Genomic DNA, 18,015 nt, shown 5'->3' on the forward strand with positions numbered 1-18,015 from the left:
CAAAAGGTAAATCTGAGGGAATGGTGACTCCTATGGTACGTTATATAAATATCGTAGGCACGAGGAAAGAAATTTAATATAGAAATCCAGAACAATCCTTAGAAATCCTTAGAAATCAACTACTGAGATGTTTATGGATTTCAACCACCAATGACCCCAACCATCTTGGACCCCAACAACCAAGGAATCCAACCACCAAGGAACCAAACCTCCAAGGCTCCCAAAACCCCCTCCCCAAACTTTTTGCTTTCAAAAATGAACTACAAAGGGATGAGTCTTATGTAAGGATGGCGCAAATCTAACGTAACAGCAGTGCACACATCACTGTCACATAACACTTTTTAGGTCATTTTATTTTTCCTCGAAACGTTCAAGTCATTTTTTCTTTCTTTTAACTTAATGACGGCGCACTTTTTATGTAAGGTCAGAACACGTTGCGTAATCATGGCACACATGTGTTGTAATGACAGCGCACATATTACTGTCACATATACTTCTTCGACATTTTATTGTTCGGCGAAACGGTCAACGCGTTTTTGTTTTTCTTTCAAGGCGTTTATTTTTTATTTTTTCACTGCTACATAACACTATTTTAGACATTTGGCACAATGTATTATTTATTTTCTGGTTTTGGCCAGGGTTTCGTATCGAAGGAGTTGTCGTAGAAACTTCGAAAAAAGCTCTTTCGATTGGAAATTAGAATGGCCAGTGCCCTTTTTAATAGTCGAAAGTGACTGGAAGGCAACTAATCCCCCTCTAACGCCCACCAATTCCCCAAACACATCCAATGAAAATTTTGAGATAGGTATTTTCTTCAACGTAGTTGAAAGTTCTGGAAATTATGTCTTTGAGGATGACAAACCCCCCAAACCCGTCAGTTCAAGGATTGTAAGTTAAGCCCTGGGGGCGTTTAAGTTTTTTTTTATAGAAAGTGTTTTCGTTGAAACTTCAAAAAGGGCTCATTTGATTGGAAATTGAAAGGGATAGTGTCCTTTTTAATGGCACAAACACATCAGATCCAATCATCCCAAACACATCCAATCAAAATAATTAGATAGCCATTTTGTTCAGCGTCGTTGATTTCCAAATAGAAATAATGTTTTTGAGGAGGACATTCCCCCCGCAGTCCTCATGACAAGGGTTGTATGTTATGCCCTGGGGGCATATAAGGTTTTCATAGAAAGCGTTGTCGTAGAGACTTCAAAAAAGGCTCATTCGATTGGAAATTCAAAGAGGTAGTCTACTCTTTAATAATCGAAAGTGATCGGAGGGCAACTAACACCCCTATCACTCCCACCTTTTCCCCAAACACATCCAATCAAAATTTTGAGATAACCATTTTGTTCAACGTAATTGAAAAATCTGGAAACTAGGTCTTTGAGGATGACCGCCCCCCCCCCCCCGCAGCCCTCACGGTAAGGGTTGTAAGGTATGCCCTGGGGGCATATAAGGTTTTTATAGAAAGTGCTGTCGTAAAAACTTCAAAGAGGGACCATTCAATTGGAAATTGAAATGGCTAGTGCCCTTTTTAATAGTCGAAAGTAATTACAGGGCAACTAACACCACTTCCACGCCCACCATTTCCCCCAACACATCCAGTCAAAATTTTGAGATAGTCATTTTAATCAATGCAGTTGAAAGGTCCGGAAATTATATCTTTGAGCTGAACACTCCCTCCACAGTCTTCAGCTCAAGGATTGTAAGTTTTACCCTGGGGGCATATAAGGTTTTTATAGAAAGTGTTGTCGTAAAAACTTTAAAAACGGCTCATTCGATTGGAAATTCAAAAACCTAGTGCCCTTTTTAATAGTTGAAAGTAATTCGAGGGCAACTAACCGCCCTCTCACGTCCACCAGTCCCCCAAACACATGCGATCAAAATTTTGAAATATCCATTTTGTTCAACGTAGTTGAAAGTTTTGGAATTAGGTCTTTGGAGGATGATAAGCCCCTCAGAGCCCTCAGGGCAAGGGTTGTAAGTTATACCCTGGGGGAATATAAGATTATTATAAAAAGCGATGTCGTAGAAACTTCAACAAAAGCTAATTCGATTGGAAATTTAAAGGACTAGTGCCCTTTTTAATAGTTGAACGTGTTTGGAGAGCAACTAATCCCCCTCTCACGTCCAATTAAAATTTTGAGATAGGCATTTAGCTCAACGTAGTTGAAAATTCTGGAAATTATGTCTTTGTGGATGACAAACCCCCCACCCCCTCAGAACCCTCCGGATAACCCCCTCAAGGCCCCTCAAAACCCCCTCAGAGCCCTCAGTGCAAGGGTTGTAAGTTATGACCTGGGGGCATGTAAGGTTTTTATAGAAAGTGTTGTCGTAGAAACTTCAAGAAAAAGATCATTTGATTGGAAATTGAAAGGGCTAGTGCGCTTTTTAATTGTCGAAGGTGATTGGAGAGCAACTAATTCCCTTCTAACGCTCACTATGTCCCCAAACACATCCAATTAAAATTTTGAGATAGGTATTTTCTTCAACGTAGTTGAAAGTTCTGGAAATTATGTCTTTGAGGATGACAATCCCATCACATCCCTCAGGGCAAGGGTTATAATTTATGCCCTTGGGGCATATAAGGTTTTTTTTTTATAGAAAGCGTTTCCGTAGAAACTCCAAAAAGGCCTCATTTAATTGGAAATTGAAACGGCTAGTACCCTTTTTAATAGTCGAAAGTGATCACATCCAATCAAAATTAGGAGATAGCCATTTTGTTCAACGTAGTTGACAGTTATGGAAATTAGGTCTTTGAGGATGACAACCTTCCCACAGCCTTCAAGGCAATGGTTGTAAGTTATGCCCTGGGGGCATATACGGTTTTTCTTATAGAAAATGTTGTCATAGAAACTTTTAAACGGTTCATTCAATTCAAAATTGAAATGGCTAGTGCCCTTTTTAATAGGCTAGTCAAAACTGATTGGAGGGCAACTAATCCTCCTCTCACGCTAACCATTTCCCCGAACACATCGAATCAATTTTGAGATAGCCATTTTTTTCAATGCAGATGAAAGTTCTGGATATTATGTCTTTGAGGATGATAAACCCCCACACCCCTCAGGGCAAGGGCTGTAAGTTATGCACTGGGGGCATACAAGGTTTTTATAGAGTGCGTGGTCATAAAAAGTTTGAAAAGGGTTCAATCAATTTGAAATTGAATGGGATAATGCCCTTTTTAATAGCCGAAAGTGATTGAAGGAAACCTAACATCCCTCCCACGCCTACCATTTCCCCAAATACATTCAATAAAAATTTTTAGATACCTATTTTGTTGAACGTAGTTTAAAAGTCCGGAAATTATGTCTTTGAGGATGGCAATCCCTCCAAAGCCCTCAGCGCAAGGGTTGTAAGTTATGCCCTGGGGGCATATAAGGTTTGCATAGAAGGCATTCTCGTAGAAACTTCAAAAAGGGCTCATTCAATTGGAAATTAAAAGGGCCACTGCCCTTTTAATAGTTGAGAGTGATATGAGAGTGATATATTTATATATATATATATATATATATATATATATATATATATATATATATATATATATATATATATATATATATATATATATATATATATATATATATATATATATATATATATATATATATATATATATATATATATATATATATATATATATATATATATATATATACATTTTGAAAAAGCATTGAGTATCTTCCGCTAAGTTTTCCAGAGCCCCAAGTTTTCCCAAATTAAGTAACTGTAAGGGGCATGTTCATTTTTTAATATAATTTTAAAAAAAACACGCTATAGTCAGCATAACTAAAATAAAACATTCCAATGTTCGGACCTTTTTAATAGTCCAAAGTGATCGGAGGGCAACTAACGCCCCTCTCACACCCACCATTTCCTCAAACATATCCAATCAAAATTTTGAGATAGACATTTTGCTCAACGTAGTTGAAAGTTATGAAAATTAGGACTTCGCCAGCGTTGTCGTAGAAACTTCAAAAAGGATTCATTCAATTGGGAATTGAGAGCGATAGTGCCCTTATTAATAGTCAAAGGCAATCGGAGGGCAAATGCCTTCCTCCGTCCGTCATTTCCCCAAATACTCCCGATCGACATTTTGATATAGCCATTTTGTTGAACGTAGTTGAAGTGTCCGGAAATTAGATTTTTGAGTATTACAACCCCTCACAGGCCTCAGGGCAAAGGTTTTAAGATATGCCCTGGGGGCATATAATGTTTTTATAGAGAGTGTTGTCGTAGAAACTTCAAAGGGGTCTTTTTCGATTGGAAATTGAGAGGGCTATTTGCCCTTTTTAATAGTCGAAAGTAATCGGAGGGGAAACGGTCTGGAAATTATGTCTTCGAGGATAACTGACCCCCCAGCCCTCAGAAAAATTGTTGTAAGTTATGTCCTGGGGCATACAGGGTTCTTATAGAAAGTGTGGTCATATAAACTTCGGAGGGAGCTTATTGGATTAGTAATCAGACGCTCTACTGATTTTTTTAAGAGTCAAAATGATCAGATGGCAGCTACCCCCTCCCCTACACACACTTCGTATTTTCCCGAAATGCGTCTAAATGAAATTTTGAGATAGCCATTCTATTCAGAATAGTCGAGATATCATATAACAGGCTTTGGGGGTTGAAACAAACCCCAGAGCTTAGGGACAAGAGTTGTAGTTTAAGCCCAGGGGGTATTTTAAGGTTTTTATGGAAGGGATGGTTGTTTAACTTCAGAAGAGGCTCATTCTTTCTCCCTTAAAAAGACTGTTTAAATATGAAACTAACAGAAATTAATAAAAAAAACATTTTGCACAAAATAGGTTTCTCAAAAAAGAAAATAACTCAATTAAACAAAAAAATAACAAAAACAAACTAAAATAATATACCAAAAATACATATACCAAAAATCAGTATTAATAAATAAATGAAACCCAAAATAAACTGAAATTAAAAAAAGTCAAACTCAAAATCAGCAGAAATCAATCGGAGTGGGGTTCTAAACCCTATGCTTTCTAAAAGCCAGAATATAATTTGTACTTTACTGAAAAAAATTCTTTTAGATGTTTTACATTTATAACTTTAAGAAATCAAACATTAATTAATATTTCAAGGAATAAATATCAGCATATGTAGCCTATATTAAACTGACAATGCACATTTTTTTCAGTAAATTCATTTGATTTTTTTTCGAGAGAATGTAACATAAGTCTACGTTTAAAAATGAAAGAAGATTGGAGTTTTACCACTTTGTTTTAATATTCAGTAAACCACAAAATTTATGCTCTGGCATAGAGCATTTGAGCCCTGCTCTTCTTACTTTCTGCTTGTTTTGAGTTTTACTTGGTTATTTATTGTAACTTCTGTTTGTTTGGGTTACATTGATTTATCAATGCTGATTTGTGGTAGTCTTGCGCTTTGAGGTTTTATTTGAATTTTGTTTTTGTGCAACGTGGTTTAATGGTGTTCTTTGATATTCTTTGAAAAACTGGGATTTCGTCTTAGGACACAAACCTTCTAGAGTTTCAGAGTTTGACTGTATTTTTACATCGTTTTAATATTCAATACCTGCAAATTTATGCTCTGGCCTTGGCAAGGTAGAGGCTTTTGTGCCACACTCTTTTTAATATCCGCTTAATTTAAGTTTTACTTGGTTATCTACTGTAATCTACGGTCGCTTTGGGATTTCATTTATATACCAAAGCCTATTTGTGGTAGTTTTCCGCTTGATAGATTATTTGATTTGATTTTCTCGTCATTTTGGTTTAATGGATTTCGTTTCTCTTCATTGAGAAAATTAATAACTGAAGTGGAACTTTTTTTCTCTTCTTTGGAAAAATCCAGAATTGAGCTGTAACTTTTTTTCCTCTTCCTTGAGAAAATTCAGAAGAGTACTTGAACTTTTCTTCACTTCTTTGAGAAAACTCCGAATTAAAGTGGAATTTTTTCTCTTCTTAGGGAAACGCTAGCAAGTTAAATGTTTAGAATGTTTAAGTTTTTAAAGGGTAGTATAAATGGCTTGAAAAAATTGACACGATAATACTACTAGTACTAACAACTCACAGCAACACCAAGTCACCTAAGGCAAACATAACTATGCCTTGTAAAGAAAATATATGAAAATATGTAGGCTATAGAATGAACGGCTAGAAAACGATAATAGTACTAGTACTAATAACTCACCAAAGCATTGTTGCACCTGAGGCTAACACAGTTACGTTTTATTAAGAAAATATCCGAAAATGTTTAAGGTGTAGCATGAATGGCTTGCAAAAAACAAGAGAATACTACTACTACTACAAACAAATCACTGCACTACCAAGCCACCTGAAGTCAACACACGTACGATTTATTAAAAAAATATCTGAAAGTGTTTAAAATATGGTGTGAATGGCTTACAAAACATGCGAAAATGTTTAAGCTGTAGTACAAATGGCTCAAAAAAACACATAATACTACTATTACTACTAGTAACTCACCGCAGCACAATGCCACCTGAGGCTACCATAATTGTGTTCTGTTAAGAAAATATCTGAAAATAATTATGTTATAAAATTAATGGCTTGCAAGAAAAACACTAAGATACTACTACTACTAACAACTGACTACGCTAAAAAGCCACTTAAGGTGGATATTATGAAAATATCTGAAATTTTTAAGGTACAGCATGAATGGCTTGCAAAAAAAAAAAAAAATAAACACGAAAATAGAACTAATACTAACAACTCACTGCAATTAAAACCACCTGAGCCCAAAAAAGGTACTTTTTATCGTGAAAATTTCTGAAAATATTGAAGGTATAGTAGAAATAGTTTACAAAGGTAAAACACGAAGATACTACTACTACTGACAATCTACTATACTACCAAGCCACCTGAGGTCAACAGCGGCATGTTTTATGAAGAACGTATCTGAAAATGTTTAGGTATAGTATGAATGGCTTGCAAAAAAAAAAAGACATACTATTACTACTACTAACAACAACTCACTGCAACCTAAAGCCACCTGAGGTCGACAAAGGTACGTTTTATCAGGAAAAATATATGAAAATTTTTAAGGTTTAGTATGAATGGCTTGAAAAAATAAACATGATAATGCTACTACTACTAACAATGCAGCGGAACATCAAATCACCTGAGGCCACCACAGCTACGTTTCATCAAGAAAATATCTGAAAATGTGTAAACTGTTGTAAGAATGGCTCAAAAAAACATAATAATACTACTATTACTACTAGTAACTCACTAAAACACAATGGCACCTGAGGCTAACATAATTATGTTCTATTAATCAAATATCTGAAAATATTTATGGTATAGTATGAATGGCTTGCAAAAAAAAAAATACAAAAAAAAAAAAAATACTGCTACTACTAGTACTAACAACTCACTGCAACATAATGCCACCTGAGGTCGACAAAGGTATGTTTTATCAGAAAATATCTGAAAATGTTCAAGGTATAGTATGAATGGTTTGCAAAAAAACACAAAAATCGAACTACCACTAACAACTCACTGCAGAACCAAGTTAGTTGTCAACACTACAAAAATATCCTTAGTCATATGTTTACGGATACCTAATAGTGAACTTTAAGCAATAAATAACTTTAAACTTAACATTTTCCTTTATTTATAGACTTGTCGCCAAAAGCAATCACACTGATAGTTTCAAATTAAGTTATGATAAATGAAAATATTGAAATGGGAATAGCTTTTTATGTGAATATAATTAACTGCCTGTAGTATTGTCCCTGGGGCGGGGGGGGGGGGGGGTTCGTAGAAGAAATCCTCATGGGGTAATTTTACACTGTAGTAGCTTTCCACTGAGGGGATTTCCAGAAAAAAATTTCTACGGAGTAGGGGGATTACCGGCATAATTGGAAAAACGATCAGAAATTCAAATCTTTTTTATGTGAAAGTATGTTAATTAGAATTTTTTAGGCGGAATCGTCTTCAAGAAATTTTCCGAGGGGATTTCTCAGCAAGGATGGAATTGTCAGGTGGAATTTTATGGATGGGGATATTTTAGGTGGAAGGAACTTTCATGGACGAATTTTCTGTGGGGGGGGTAGAATTTCTAGGCAATATTAAAAGAACGAAACTAAATGAAAAGAAAACAAGTTTTTTCAGCTGAAGGCAAGGAGCAACATTAAATATTAAAACGAATAGAAATTATCATCTATACGAAGGAGGTGACCCCCTTTTGAATGCAATGTTTTTTACGCTAAAGTTGGACTTTATGTCCCAATTCTTTAAGAACGCTTCCTGAAATGCAATGGCCGTTTAATTAGAGTAGGCTAAGTATGTTTCTCAAAAGTACTTAAAAACTTGAGCGCGAAGAGCGAGGTATTGAGGGGGGCAGCACCCCTCACATACAAAAAGTTTTCTGTTCATTTTAAGTTTTAATGTCGCTCCTTACTTTTATCTGAAAAATAATTTGCTTGTTTTATTATTTAATCTCTATGTAGGGCTAACGTTTGGTGAATATATTCCTTAATTTCGACAGCTTCTCTGAAAATTAGCATTATACCTTTAACAGAGGCAATAATTGATGTGCTTTAACAAAAAATGAAGTGGTATTGGTTATCGTACGCGTATTGGACAAAGGCAGAATCAAAATTCTCAGGCTTTTGTAGTAGCTTTATAAATCCGTCGATTGAAAATTTGTAATCCATAACCTCCCCCCCCCCCAATTGCAGGTGGGGTCCATCCAACATAGAAACAACCACAAGAACAGGGGATCCTATAAACGCCACTAACCAGAAAAGGGCTGGTTTAATATTTGTCATATTTAAAAAAGTCTTTATCGGGTCTTTATCGGGTATTCGGGTATTTGAATGCAACGTTCAGGTTGTATCTTTTTAAATGTTTCTCCATCGGTCACCCAATTTCAGAAAGTAAGGCAAAAGTTTTTCTTTTTGCCAGCCAATGGGACGCTTTGCATTATAGATTGTGCTCTGGTAGTATCTTATACTGCTACTTTTTACCTTTTCTATAACTGATTACAGTAAATTTCTTGGGTATTCATTGCAAAATAGAATGTCTTTTATGCAGTCAAGGGCCTAGTTGAACTTCAGTATATATCTGTATCATCCGATCAACTAACGATATAACCACTTCCATTTTTACACAGTGCGGGGGGAGGGGGTAAAGAGAAATGCAAATATCTGTCGTTATGTTTGGATTTCCTTTAAATGAAAAACTCAAGGTTCGGAGACTTCTTTAAAATTAAAAAGTTTTAAAAAGGCAGTCTATGATTTTCTTCTAAAGTGCCAAGACTCTAAAGTGTTTAGAATGTGCAAAAAAAATGGTAAGTGAAAACTATCCATAATCCCGAACGAAAACAACGTCATTCACAAGCTGATCTCAACAGCGGTGCTTCAAAGGCAACGTTTTTAGTACAGAGGTTTCAATATATTCAATGTAAAATGGACATGAAAAGGTTAAAGGGTAAAAACAAAGGGTCGTAACCTTTCAATGGTATTTTACTAATTGTGACTGCAACTACTTGTGACAATGATTACTTGATACTCCAACTAATTGTAACTGTCACTGCTAGTACAACAACTACTTGCGATTGCAACTGATTGCGACTGTTACTGTAACTACTTGTGACTGGGATTGCGACTACTTGGGACTGCGATTACGATTACTTATGACTGCAGCTACTTTTGACTGTGACTGCGACTAATTGGAAGTACATCTGCGACTACTTGCGACTATGACTGTTTTTAATTTTGACTGCTTGTGATTGCTACTACTTCTACTTCGACAGTGGCTGCTACTGCTAATACTACCGCTGCTACTGCTACTACTATTGAATTAAACCAAAGAGTGTAAGTGCGTTCAGGTTCTTAAAGGGCGAATCCGCAATATCTCAGGAATGAAATAAGGTGTCAAGTTGAAACTTAAGGAAAACTTGAGGGGGATGTAAAACTAAGCTAAAAAACACTCCGTGTATCCAGGCCGTCAAAAGTTCGTCCGTACAAATTACCAGGAATACCTAAGGATATTATTTTGGAACTTCCAGGTCATTTCGCTGGAGACGTTGAATAAAACCAAAGAAACTATGTGCACCCAAGTTCGTCAAAAAAGGGCGGATCAGCGATATCTCAGGATCAGGAAGGACTAAGGATACTGAGTTAAAACTTTCAGTGCATGTTGAGGGTTATACTGAACTAAATCAAAAGAGAATATATGCACCCAAGGTTGTCAAAAGGGCGTACCTGCGATTTCTTAGGAGCGGTGAAGCGAATTAAGTTGAAAATTTCAGGGCATGTTGAGGTGGTTTGTTGATTAATATCTGTATATAGCCTACACATGGTTATAACATGGTGGGGGTCAGAACTCCTTCATCCCGTTATAACTCCAAAGATTATGCAGAGTTACAACCCATTTTTGAACAATATTCCCCGTACCCATCCATCTAAAGTACGGTAGTAGAACTATTACTAAAATTTGATGGAAAATTTCATCCAAAATATAAATAGTATGCCAAATTTTCAATTCTTATGGAGAAAAACCGAAAAAAGATTTAAAACTATTCTTTTACTAACCAACGAGGAACTTTCACTTAAAAGCAAACAGAAATTAATTAAAAACTTTTCCCACAAAAGAAGCTTTTTAAAGACAATCGTTAAATGAAAGATGAACAGAAATAAGTCAAACATTAATTCAAGTGTAACTCAAGTGTAATAGTAATTCAAGAGTAATTCAAGTGTAAAACGACCTTAAAGTATAATCAATAAGTAACTGGAATCTAGAACGAACAAAAATTGCAAAATTACCAAGAACCAAGTCAAACTTAAAAAGGAACAGGAATTATGACGAACAGGAGTAGAGCTATGCCTTCTTAAACCTAGAACCTTTTTTTTTTTGCTTTATTGAAAACAGTATATCTTTTAGGCGTTTTCTCTTTTTAATGCTAGCAAATCCAAAATTTTTTAGACTTCTAGGAATTACTATTAACATACATTAAATTATCAATCCACATTCAATTGTTCTTTTCAGCACTCTATGTTATTATGGTGATTTTCTTATTTCATAATAAACAAAAAACAAATAGATCGAATTAAAAATGTTTTTCAATAAGGGGCAAATGACGCTCTGGTCTATAGAAGACATATAGGTCTTCGGCCTACTTCTGTTTTTGATGATTTTTGTTCGTTTTAAGTTGGACTTGGTTATTTATTGCAATTTCTGTTCATTTTGGGTCCACTGTACTGATTGATAGTGACTTATGGTCATTTACACTTGATTTGCTATTTGAATGTATTTCTGCTTGTCTTTGGTATACTCTAGCTCTTTAATTTTCTTTGAGACACGTCAGGTGTAAGAAAAAACTTCATTTCTAATTAACAAGTTAAAAACACCATTCAAATTAGACTTGAAAAGCCAGATCATCATACTTATTCAGAAAAATCATTTAAATTTGTAAGACATTTACTTCTAAGACATTTAAATTTCTGCAATATAAATTAACAACGCTCACGTTTCATCGAGGGATAAAGTAATATATTACTATCCCAAGAAGTTGAGAGCTGTCCCTAAACGAAGAAGGTTCTTTTTTTACATTCTCAGAATTCCTCAAATTCCTATTTTTTACTTTACTTTTATTTAACATAATAAACGAAAATATAAACCATTACAATTGTAAATCACTAAGTTAGGGGGAAAAAATGATGCTAACCAGATGTTGCTTTCACATATGCATAGCCTAGTAAACTACACAGGTAATTCACATGAATCAATGTGACATCATTCTAGACTAGAAGGAAATACTTTTTACCCAGTTTCAATTATCGGTACTGTTCTATTAGCTGCAACCCACACGGGAAGTGAAGTTTGGTTAATGCTAATGAAATAAAACAAAACATGATGAAAAAATAATAGTTTAAAACAAATTTCGGCTATATATTTGCACATTAGGGGGGTGGGAGTAAAGCATAGCATATATTAAATGCGTAACCTAACCTAGGTACCTTTTCTTCCCCTAAACCACAATGTTTAAATATTGTAAAAACCACTGTTCCCAATCTCGGCATTGGATTTTTCCGTAAAGAAGAACCAATTTGACTACTTTCTTTAGCATCTTCCCTATACAATATATCACGTGGGTTGCAGCTAGTAGAACAGTACCCAATTATCAGTATCCTTACAATTACATCTAAAAGATGTCGTTAGCTGATGTTCCAAAATAATATATAGTCCTTTTATTATACTGTAACTTAACGTCAACTAGCTACAGTTTAATATGTATGCTTTTTATTTATTTTACCCCTTTTTCTACGTAGCCTTCAATTAGATTTTGGCCTCCAGATGTGCGTTCAATTACAATTTGAACCTTGAAAAGGAATGAGTTTGACACTTCTGGTCCAACTTGTTCAAATTTTCTTAGTGAATGTATAATTCCCCCTTAGAATATCTAAAAGCAATCTTAATCATCAATCAGCTTCTTATTTCTAGTTAGTTTTCCGGCAAAGAGTTCATCTCCAGGAGAGACTCACGATGTTCCACTGCCACCCGCTTTTTGTCAACCGATCCATCTTCTAAAGTGTCACATATCACACACAAAACCGTCAGCTATATCAATGATTCCGGAATGCCACGCGCCTTGGATGTGTTTCATTCTAAGGATGTTCTAATTAGATGATTGGCAGGAGAAATCTAGGGCCACCCGGATTGTGGGAATTCATCTCTAAAAAGTCTTGTAAAACAATTATCCAAGCGCTTGCCGACGTCGCTTAGAATGAAATTGGATATGAAAGAGACGCCATGGATGTAATAAAAAGATTATGAGGGTTGTTGAGAGTATATCTCCCTATCCAAATTGGAACTACCGAAAGGAAAAAAACTTCAAATAGCAAGCCTTGGATTACATTTGTATAAAACAAGGGTACAACATGAAATATATTTTTGAGGAGATTAAAGTGTTTTTAGTTTTCAATCTTCAGAGGGGGTGGGGGTGGATTTAATGAATAAATTGTGGTTAAAAAGTTTCGAAAATAATAAAAGGCCTCACCAAACCCAGCACATGGAGTAAAATTGACCTGAACTTGAAGAAGGAGAAAGTAAATATTAAAAGTCCCATGTCCCTTTTTGAAGCTTCGAATTTTTATTTTTGGCTACGTTGTTCATCATGGGAAATGCAACAAAGGGTATTTACAGAAACATTATATACTGTCTTAAGCCGTCCTAGCCGAGTGGATAGCACGCTAGCCTTTAAATCCTTTGTCCATGAGGACAGGGCTTCGAGTCCTGGTTTCGCTGGTTATTTGATTTGGAACGGGGGTCTGTGGCATGACTCTGTAAGATCAACCAGAGTCGACCCGGTTCCAAAAGGATACCTGGAAAAATTTGGGGAAAGTGTGCAGGAAGGGGGTACGAAAGCACAGGATGGCACTGGAATATTTCACCTTCAGCTGGTTTTGAAAAGCGGCTACATTCTTTGCTACCATAAACGTTGCCTTCAGGAGTAAACTCTTCAAGTTTGCCAGATACCTTAGGTACGGAGCATCAACATTAATCCACATTTTCTTCCCTATCAAATTTTCTTCCTGACCCTTCGATTCGCTACCAACTGCAGTAGTTCCACTTTGATTATTGGATAATTCTAAATAATGTATCTTATTAAACTGTTCAAATCCACTGGAGACACAATAGTCCGGTTACCCATGCTGAAATCTGAGGACTCTCAGTTGTCAGGATAGGAAGCTTTAAACCCCCAGCTTAAGTATTTTTGGCCAAGAAAATAGATTTACTCTCTCAGAAATTGTATCTTTCGGCATTTTGACTGAATTTGGGACGACGTTGATGCGTTGCGGCAGAAAACAGCTCTGTTTTTGTGCGATCAATTTTGTTACGACCACCGGTTCGGTACGGTCACCTCTGGGGAATTGACGAAAATGCTCCCGTGCAAAATATTATTATCCTTCAGGGTAATAGGAGAGCAAACCATCAGTTCAGGACTTTGGCAACGGCAATTTTATTGTTACAGTTTTTATTTTGACCGGACATGTTTCATTCGTTTTAGGATCTGTTTCAAAAATTTCGTCTTTTAATTACAAGCTAATGTTCAGTTGAGTAAATATGTAAGATGTTATTTCCAAAATATAATTTATGAGAAATATTTGTCAACAGACAGGCAACAGACTCCTGGAGACTTGGGGCCTTGTTAGTGGAGGTCACTCAAAATGTACCAGAGTTTTGTTTCAAATTCGAGTACCCTACAGAACTTCGAGAACTTCTTTGACATAAATCATGCTACAGAAAGTTTTTACTTTCCTTAAGCTCTGATAGTAACTTTAGATGACATAACGTATGAATAAAAATGAATGTACGATGTTTTAAACAATACTTAGTCGTCAAAAGTATATCTTGAATTACATTATAAAAATAAAGCTTTAATGTGTTTTAGTAAGTTGACACTCGATCAGTGTTGTAGCCACGGAATATGTTGGGGCCCAGAATAAGCTGGTTCGTCGAGGGTAAGTATTTTTTTTTTGTTTATGCGTCGTACAGGTCAGTATTCTAGGCCCAAGCCCACGTCGAATCTTAAGAATCTTCACATTAAATTCAACATTTGTCATATAATCCTCACATATATATATATATATATATATATATATATATATATATATATATATATATATATATATATATATATATATATATATATATATATATATATATATATATATATATATATATATATATATATATATATATATATATATATATATATATATATATATATATATATATATATATATATATATATATATATATATATATATATATATATATATATATATATATATATATATATATATATATATATATATATATATATATATATATATATATATATATATATATATATATATATATATATATATATATATATATATATATATATATATTTGCATTTTAGATTCACATAAGAATACATGCGCATGTTCCTCGATAAGAATCTGTCTCTGAGTATGAAAAAAGTAACAAAGAACCTCGATTACATTTCTTGAATTCAGTATAAATAACAGTTCAAATAGGGATCAATACTTTTATTAGATAGTGAAAAACAATGTCATAAAAAATCCGGCCGTCATGTGCTTCCGCTGATGATGTTTGTTTTACCTGCTGACGACGGTTACAGTATATGTGATCGAAATATTCAGATTTTTCTTGTCATTATCTTTCACAGTCTAATAAAAGGCTTTATTCCTGTTTGAATTGTCATTTGTATGTCATGGAAAGGCGGTGTGGTCTTAGAAAATACCTGCTTGGATTCAGTGCAAAAGCTTGACCAAAATCAAAATCACATTTATCTAATAAGCCAACAATTGTGTTTATCAGTGTGTTTCTACAGGTTTTAACATTCGCTGGAAATAATGTAAGCTGGTCGCTGAGTGGATGTTGACTTTCAGCTTTTTGTACTATTAGGCTTGATCCTCTACTTGTACAACTTGCTACTCACCCCATACTTAATCAATTGTCTGAAAGATAACAATATACGTTTCCGATTTAGTCATCCAGAAATCATTCGGGGACCACACATGACTAGTCTTTGATTTATTCTATGCTTACAATACAAGGGTGCGCTCGCCCTCCCAACACCCTGTTGTCATAACAAATAATCATTTAAGCGAAATCAGGAAACCAACACGTATCCAACCCACAACCTCTAATCATTCATCTTATATCTTCGTTAATTGAAGTAGTCATTAGCGGTATAAATCCATCAATCGAGCGTGACGCATTTTCCCCGAGTTCCGTTCTCATTTCTGATATCCGAATTCAAATGCAATATCCTTCTTGTGGGTGGAGATTTTTGCTTATGAAAGGGTGTACTGTAGGCTACATATGTTAAGGAGAACGTCACTGCTGTGGCAGAATACGCACATAATAATGCACAGGGAGTACAAAAATACCTGACACTGCAATGTATTGCACAATCGATAATCTTTCAGAGGTAAATTCCAAGTTGGGTTACTTGTCTACAAATTAGTTTCGTTCCTTCCTCTCAGCATAAAATCATTATATGCTGTGAACAAGGCCGTATCCAGAGGGGAGGGGGTAAGCATGTTGGAACACGTTAGTAACTCTACTGAAGATGATGACCGAATGTGTCATCGAAATATCTAGAGCTAAGGCCGTATCTAGGGGGGGGGGGCAGGGCGTTTGAACCCCCCACCCAGAAATGCCCGACACGTAAAAACGTAACAAAAATGAATATAAGCGAATTTTTTATACATTTTTGATTTTTTGGTAAATTCCCCTCCCCCCGAAAAAATCCTGGATACTGCCTTGGCTGTGAAACTGCAGAAAATTATTTTGTGTTGTTGATAATTACATGAGCCTATTGGTGAGTATACGGCCTGGACAATGTGTCCTAGCTCCTCTGCCGTCGCTTCGCCACAAACAGCTTAGTATAGAAAGTTCCTACTAATAAAAAAGAAAAAAAAGAAGCAAGGTATAAGTTTGCTCTATAAACCAGGTCAAGTCCTGGGAATAATGATACAAACTCACAAGGGCGGATCCAGGATTTTTTTTCGGTGGGGGGGTTACTAATTTTTGACTCAGTTTTCGACTAATTTTACTGATTTTTACCTAGGTTTTACTAATGTTCGACTTGTTTTCGACTCGGTCAAAAATTTCTGGAGGGGAGTTCAAACCGGGTAACCTTCCCCCCCCCCTGGATACGGCCTTGCAAACTTATAAAAATTTAGAGGACAGGGAAACGACATTTTTCAAACTCTAAGGGGTATATTTTTTCATAATAAAAACAAAAAAGGTAATTTTTTCAATAAAAATGGTGAACACAGCTTTTTTTGTAACATAGCAGGAAGTGGGATGGAGAGGAGGGGAGAATCTAGGAGGAGATTCTCCTCGCTGGTCTCCAGGCCCAGACCAGCTCGGCCTGGAAAACTTTCGACAGCAGTTTGGTCTTCTCTTTTGTGCTATTAAATAGAATTTAACAAAAAACAAATTTTTTGGAACGAAAAGTAAGAAGCAGCATTAGAACTTAAAGCAAACAGAAATTATTCCGTATATGAGGGTGGCTACCCCTTCCTCAACCCTCACTCTTTACGCTAAGTCTGAAAGTTCTTTAAAAAGACTTATCATTCAAATTCAACGGTTCTTGTGTTTGAACAACCCTTCTTAAAGAGTTGTGACATTTTAAGAGTCAAACTTCGGTGCAAAGAGCGATGGTTGAAGAAGGGGTAGTCACACTCGTTTACAGAATAATTTCTGCCCGTTTTAAGTTTCAATGTTGCTCCTTACTTTGAGTTGAAAAAAACTTCCTTTTTTATTTAATTTGTGAGTGTTTTCAAATCGTGCCACCAAAACCCCTCCCCTCCCCCTGCAAAATCCCCCGGAATCATTCCTTGCCATGAAAAATGATCCCCGTGTGAATATCCCTCCCGCTGAAATTTCTCCTTATGAAATTTCTGTATATAATCCCAATAACAAATACTATACTTGAACAATGGGCAAATTGCGTAGCTTATAGTCCTTTCCCTAGGGATTATTGGCGTCTTGTCAAACCTCAAAGGAATAGCTATTGGACCTTTCAACTATGCTGAACCAACTCAAAATTTTTATTTTGAGTTAATCTCAAAATCAAAATTTTGATGTCTCCCATCTCAAAATTTTGATTGGATGTCTTTGGGGAAAAAAGAGGGCGGGAGGGGGCTAGTTGCTCTCTAATTTTTTGGGTCACTCAAATGGCGCACTAGAACTTTTTATTTCTTTTCAAATGAGTTTTTTCCCGATCTTATAGGACCATTGGTTCGATGCGATCCCCACTGAAAAAAAAAACAATAATAAACACATATCCGTCATCTTTCTTGTGGTAAAAAAAAACAACAACAAAAAAATCCACATTTTTGAAGATAGGAGCTTGAAACCTCTACAGTAAGATTTTCTCATATGCTGAATCTGATGGTGTGATTTTCTATAAGATTGCTTGACTTTTTGGCGGCCCTCTTCTTTTTTTGATATCAGGCGAATTTTCTTAAGCCCTTAGCTTTTGACGGGTAACATA

Source organism: Artemia sp. Qi Xiang Cuo, chromosome 9, assembly GCF_049724085.1.
Source record: "Artemia sp. Qi Xiang Cuo chromosome 9, ASM4972408v1, whole genome shotgun sequence".
In the NCBI taxonomy this organism is placed as follows: domain Eukaryota; kingdom Metazoa; phylum Arthropoda; class Branchiopoda; order Anostraca; family Artemiidae; genus Artemia; species Artemia sp. Qi Xiang Cuo.